General features: G+C 37.9%; 1 long non-coding RNA gene and 1 pseudogene across 1 annotated transcript; both read left to right on the top strand.

The window, feature by feature from the left end:
* LOC148583104 (uncharacterized) lies at positions 1-1,702 on the top strand (annotated as a pseudogene).
* A 2,906-nt stretch (positions 1,703-4,608) lies between these two features.
* LOC132166530 (uncharacterized) lies at positions 4,609-6,938 on the top strand. The gene is made up of 3 exons (XR_015909493.1): positions 4,609-5,663; positions 5,882-6,225; positions 6,360-6,938. It is a non-coding gene; the product is annotated as an uncharacterized LOC132166530 (long non-coding RNA).
* Positions 6,939-7,194: the final 256 nt, after the last annotated feature.

Raw genomic sequence — 7,194 nt, 5'->3', positions numbered from 1 at the left:
ATGGCCTCTAAACTTGAAACTTCCTTCGTTAATGCTCCTATGACTCTTGTGAAGCTCAATGGAAAGAATTATATTTATTGGGCAAGGTCTGTTGAAATTTTTCTCAAAGGCAAGGGTTTGTTTATTCACTTAACCTCGGGTATGCCTAATGAGTATCCTCCTAGCCTTTGGGAACAAGAAGATAATCAAATTATCTCTCTTATGTTGAATAGTATTGAGTCTCACATTGGATCTTCATGCATCTACTTGCCTAGTGCCAAGGACATTTGGGATCATCTTAGTCACATGTACTCTGGAACTGGGAATATCACTCAGATTTATGAAGTGTGTAAACAATATTTTGGACTTGAACAAGGTGATCAAACTGTGGATGAGTACTACAACCAAGTTGTGGCTATTTGTAAGGAGCGAAACTTGTACCAACCGCTCTCTAAGGACCTGAAGAAAATGGAACAGCAACGTCAAGATGTGGATGTGGTTCGGTTTCTTCTTGGCTTGAAGCCTGAGTTTGAGTCGGTTCGTGCGCAGATTTTGGGGGTTCTACACTTCCCTCACTTCCTGAAGTCTTTTCTCGGATTCAGCATGCTAATCTTACTGATCATAGCTCTTAGATAAGTTCTGAGCGTACTGGTGAGGGCGCTGCTTTCATTGCTGCCCATGGAAGTTATGGTAGTTCTCGTGGGGGACGTGGTGGTCGTGGTTTTTGTGGTGGACGTGATTCTCGAGGTGGAGATCGCATCGGAGGTCGTGGGCCTTGCAAATGCACTCATTGTGGTCGTACTAACCATTCTGTGGATTTTTGCTGGGATTTACATGGCACACCATCTGGGTTGGCCAATCAGGTTGCTTCTCACGATGATTCCTTAGCTCTATTTGGACCACCTGTTAGCTCGAGCTCACACTTCGAGAATGATTTGATCTCCATTCCGAAAGATGAGTATGCTCAGTTCTTAATCCATAAGCGGGCTTCTACCTCTTCCACTGTTACTCTTGCTCAGTCAGGTACTGCATCTCACTGTCTTTTATCCTCCACTCGCGACTCTTGGATTATTGATTCTGGCGCCAATGAGCATATGACTGGTTCGTCTACTTCTCTCTCTGATTATGATCCTGTTGATACACCCCACAGTGTCACCCTAGCTAATGGTTTCCTCTCCACCATAGCCGGCTCTGGCCATACCCATTTGAGTCCAGATATTGAGTTGTTTTCTGTTCTACACGTTCTTGGTTTTCCTTTTAATTTGTTATCCATTAGTAAAATTACCAAAGCTCTTAATTGTTCTGTCAGTTTTTACCCTTCTTTGTGCATTTTTCAGGATCTCAAGACGAGGAGGATGATTGGTATGGGGCATGAAGTTGGTGGCTTATATTATCTGGATCTTGCACCTTCATTTTCCTCATGTGCTTTACAGTCGTCAACCTCAGCTCTTCAGTGGCATTGTCGTCTTGGTCATCCTTCCCTTCCTACGTTGAAGCATCAAGTCCCGAGTCTTCGAAATGAGTTGTCTGTGTCTTGCGAAGCTTGTCAGCTTAGTAAGCACCATCGTGTTTCTTTGCCGTCAAGAGTTGTTAGTCGTGTTTCCCATCCTTTTGAGTTAGTTCATTATGATGTATGGGGTCCTATGAATATTTCATCCAATAAATTTCATTATTTTGTGACCTTTGTGGATGATTTTTCCCGTATGACTTGGCTATTTTTAATGAAAAATCGTTCAGAGTTATTTTCTGTTTTCCAAATTTTTCGTAATATGATTAAGACTCAATTTACTAAGAAAATTCATATTTTGCATTCTGATAATGCCAAAGAATACACATCTTGTTCTTTTGCCTCTTATTTGTCTGATAAAGGCATTATCCATCAAACATCATGTGCTCACACTCCACAACAAAATGGAGTGGCTGAACGCAAGAATCATCATTTATTGGATGTTGCACGCTGTCTTTTATTTCATATGCATGTCCCCAAACATTTTTGGAGTGACGCTGTTCTTATTGCTTGTTACCTCATTAATCGAATGCCCTCCTTAGTCTTAGATGGTGCTTCTCCTCATTCTCTCTTATACTGTTCTTCACCCCCATTTGCCTTACCACTTAGGGTTTTTGGGTGTGTTTGTTATGTTCATAATTTAGGTCCTGGTTATGATAAACTTGATCCTCGTTCTACCAAATGTGTCTTTCTTGGTTATTCCACAACTCAGAAAGGATATCGTTGTTATAGTCCCATTCTTCGTTGCTACTTTACTAGCTTCGATGTCACATTTGTTGAGTCTCTTTCCTATTTTCCTGCTGATGCGTCTTTCGGAGCGTCTACCCTTAAGCCTGATGTTGCGTCTGTTCCGCTGCCTGTTCCATATCTCTCTAAGTCTGTCATGTTGCCTCCACCTTCACCTGCTCTTCTCCAGGTTTATACAAGTCGGTCACGCCCATCAGTTCCTGCACCTCCACCATCATCCTCCCCTCTTCGGATCCGCTGGCACCTGCATCTGATTCCTTGCTCATTGCCCTACGGAAAGGTACACTTTCTTGCACTACTAAACATCCTATCAATCAGTTTGTATCCACTAGTTCTTTGTCTCCTTCCCATTCTTGCTTTATTTCCCATCTTTCTACTGTTTCCACCCCAAAGACAGTGCAGGATGCCTTATCTGACTCTGGTTGGAGGCAAGCTATGGAATTGGAAATGAAGGCCTTACATCAAAATGGTACGTGGGAACTTGTTCCATTACCCCCTGCTAAGAAGACTGTTGGTTGCAAATGGGTATACACGATTAAGTTTAATCCTAATGGTTCTGTTGAACGGTGGAAAGCTCGTTTGGTTGCTAAGGGTTATACACAGACATATGGTATTGATTATGATGAGACGTTTTCTCCAGTTGCCAAAATCTCTTCTGTTCGTATTCTTATTTCTTTGGCTACCAATCTTAATTGGCCCTTATTTCAGTTGGATGTCAAAAATGCCTTTTTACATGGGGATTTACATGAGGAAGTTTATATGGAACAACCACCAGGGTTTGTTGCTCAGGGGGAGTATCGGAGTTGTGTTTGTAAGTTAAAAAAGGCTTTGTATGGTCTCAAGCAATCTCTACGGGCATGGTTTGGGAAGTTCTCTGAGGCCGTTATGGAGTTTGGTCTTCAGCGTTGTCAGACAGATCATTCAGTATTTCACTTGCATACAAATGCAGGCTACATTCTTCTTGTAGTATATGTAGATGACATTGAGATTACAGGTGATGATTCAGGAGGTATTGCACATTCTTGGATGGTAATTTGGTGACTTGGAAAAGTAAGAAACAGACGGTGGTGGCATGGTCGAGTGCTGAGGCAGAATACAGGACAATGTCTAATACTGCTAGTGAATTGACGTGGTTACAACATTTCCTACTGGAGATTGGATTCACCGCTCCTACTCCTATACCGTTATTTTGTGACAATCAAGCTGCTATACATATTGCGTCTAACTCTGTTTTTCATGAAAGAACTAAGCATATTAAGGTCGATTGTCACTTTGTTCGAGATAAGATACTCAGTAGAGATATATCTACACCATTTGTGAAGTCTGAAGATCAACTAGCTGATATGTTTATAAAATTCTTGTGTCGAAAGAAGTTAAGAGTTTATTTGTTCCAAGCTGGGCTTATATGATATATATGCTCCAGCTTGAGGGGGAGTGTTAGATGAGCATATTAAGGTTAATATATTATATGGGGTATTTTGGTCTTTGTACTCAATGTTACATTATATATATATATATATATATATATATATATATATATATATATATATATATATATATATATATGAAGTATGAGAGGAGAAGGCTACGTGAAACAACACAGCCTCTTCTTTCTTCTCTTTACATGCAAACTCTAAATCCCTCTAACACTATGAATTAAGAGATAGCTTAACATAATTCTGTATTTTTTTTTTTATTTGAGAAAAGATTTACTGCAGGCAACTCCATAGAGGCATAAAGGTTAGCAAAGGAGAACAATAATCTCTCCCCCATCCACTTCGAAGAAAAAAAATTGCACTAGAATAATGTGTGTCCAGTTTTCAGCTCTTCTCATGTCTTCCACATTTTTTGTGTCTTTGGGTTTCTCATTCAATTCCTAAAGTCATTGACTCTGGAAAGTAGTTGTTGGAAAGACGAATCCCATTTGGTTTGTACTACTATGTATTAACTAAGAGTTGAATCTAATAAAGCCAGAGACACATTTCACATTTTGTGCATAATCTCATACTAATATACTAAACAATTGGGTTGGCTCGTTAACTTCCAACTGTTTGATATTTGGGAGACTAGAAAGTATTCAAAAGTCGAAACTTGTCGGGACATTCTTAATTTATTGCCATATGAACGGTTTATCTATTTATCTCTTTGTCCTGTCATCTATACATACATGAACACTTATTTTCTTTATGTGTATATTGTGTTTTGAATCGCAAATATATGTATTGTAACTTTTTTTTTTTTTTTGCTTTATCTTTTTAACAGGTGAAACTTTAGGATTATAGTATAGATCTAATAATAACAATAATAAATAAAAGACCACCAGTTCTATGCTCTTTGGTTTATTGTAACTGTTCTTGTTAATGGGCAATATTTCTTATTCTTCTAATTGATCATTGTTTAGTGGACACAAGTTGGGTTAATTTTGTTATTCAACTTGCTTTAGTTTGCTTGAGTGCATTTATGATGTTTATTATTTAGGCCAATTGCTGAGTGTGTTCCTCTAAATATCGCCAGAATGTCTTCCAAAAAGAAAAATGTGTAGAGCATAATGTTAATGTTGTGGCAGCTGGAAGGGATGCTGGACTTGATCCAGAAGAACAGATAACCAGGCGATGCATTCTTACTGTCAAAACTCCAGATTTTGACTTTAGTGGATGTGCATTATGTTAGTTCTATAATCATTATTCTTCCCATCAATAGTTTCTTTTACATAAATGCTTCATTATTTACTTCTGGCCTTTAACATTTTTGTATATGAAAAAGAAAAAAAATATTTACTATGCATAATGCATCTAAAGACCAAATGGTAGCTATGCCCTGTGATTGTATGCCGTCTCAGCAGTCTGTAATTGAAACTTTAAGGGCCTTCCAGTGATTACTGCTTGTCATATGTTTTGTGATTGACTAGTATCTTGTGATATAACTGGGGGCCATATTTGCTTGTTGCTGTGTATCAAGAACTTTATTCTTTTTAATTTTTTATATATGGTGTCCTTGTTATTTATTTTTTTGTCTTATTAACTTTAAATTTACATCATCAACTTGACAGATTTTAATTGTCGTTGATCCTGTTGCTTGCATAGGCCAATCTACAGAAATTTGGTCCCGGTGCAATTATTTGTTGTTACCATTACCGGGTAGTTTATATTCAGTTGACATCTGGACTTTTCCAGTCCTATGTTTGAAATGCTTTGCATTTCCAGTTTGTTTGTTTCGATACCTAATTACGTGTATTGTTGCATTTTGCAGTTCTATTGCCAGTGGAATTAATCTTCTATTTATTTGAACTACAAATGTTAACAAAAGTGGTTTTGTTGCACTGATTGCAACAGAATTCATTCTGCTTTGTAAAATTTTGTAGTTTGTGGAAATCAAAAGTTTCCAGACTCACTGCTGAATGTTGTAAGGATGCTAACATTGATATAAGATGGTGAGTTCTTAATAGGAATTGGTCTCTTCATCATATGAAATTAGATACTTGCTTTCAGAGTATGTTACCATTTTTCATGTTTGTCATTGTTAATTGCAATGTTACTATACAAGTGATTTTCCATTACATGTAAAAAAAAAAAAAAAAAAAAACTTATTTCCAATCATATGAAGTTAGTTTTGACAATGAGATAACTCGTTACATCATTAATTGTGCAGGGTACAACATATGCGTATTCTCACATAGTAAAATTAAAAAAAAAAGAAAAAGAAAAAAGATGATGCAGCCAATCAATTGTGTCAGCTGAAATGTTCCATAATATTTGGGAAGGAAGTGGTAGAGCTCCCTCTAGTAGCAACCAATACTAATTATCAAGGACAGGTAATTTTCATCTATTGATGGGATTTATTTTTCTTTCCCTTTTTTGGATTAATTGATGAATGCTGTTGGTGAAGGATTACCTTCAGTCCTTGTTTACTTGCATTCAGAACCATGTGATACCAGCTGCTGATGAAGCTGAATCATTATGGACAAATATTTGATTTTATTAGACCAAAATGAGGTACTTGTTTTTTCCACTTTCTGTTTGTTGTTTGGGAGTGCAAAGAAGTTGAGATTAGTATGTACCTTCTTTTTTTTTTTTTTTTTTTTTTTTTCTGTTGCATTACCATATGGTGGTCTTCCGAGGAATAACAGTGCTTGAAGTCAGTCCCCCACATATTGAATTATTGGTGCTCAGGTGTTGGGAGTACCACAAAAATTTTGTAAAAATGGAGAAGTGATGCAGCCCAACTTGCAAATAGGGCCTGATGGAGGATCTTGATTCTTGAGTAAAGCGGGAAGGCTTCTGTGTTAAGGATAAACATGAGGTGCATGCTAATACCCAAAAGGACCCTCAGCTCCAGCGTGAAAAATCAGCAAAAGCATTCACTATAGATTTCCAGATCAGCTCACAACAGTAAACACAGAACAGCAGCCTCTTCTTCTTGAATCATGCTGCAAACTCAAGCTCCTTGATTCACGGCCTGAATTACTTCTGACAAGCCTCTCATCTCAGCACACTATCAGCTGGTCTGCGCCTCATCACAGCCCACCCTCGGTCCTCTCAATTTCTTCTTTTGTGTTGCCGTGTATTACCTACATGTCAAACTTTCCTTTGTATTTTCTTTGTCTATGTACTGCTTGTAATCCTCTAAACCTCCATGCTTATACATAGACGTAACTACTATGTTATTTGGTAAGTTAACCAAAACAGAGATTATCCAAATTCTTTCATTTTGGGGTGGGAGTTTGCGATTCCGCAGGAGACAAATCATGTGTAACCTCTGCTCGAACTTGGCTTGAGCAAGAATGTGACTAATTATAGGACAGAAACTTTGTACGACCCTTCCACGACATTGGCTTGAGTGAAGTTGCGACATTTTTTAATAAAGACTTTCTGTAATTTTACTTTCAGCGCTGAACCCTAATTTTTTTAAAGCACAATAAGACTAGCTTGACCGCCTAGTTGTTATTGTTGTTCAGCTTTATG

Source organism: Corylus avellana, chromosome 11 (assembly GCF_965113065.1).
Source record: "Corylus avellana chromosome 11, dhCorAvel1.hap1.2, whole genome shotgun sequence".
Taxonomy (NCBI): domain Eukaryota; kingdom Viridiplantae; phylum Streptophyta; class Magnoliopsida; order Fagales; family Betulaceae; genus Corylus; species Corylus avellana.
This window is presented reverse-complemented; position numbering and strand designations above follow the sequence as displayed.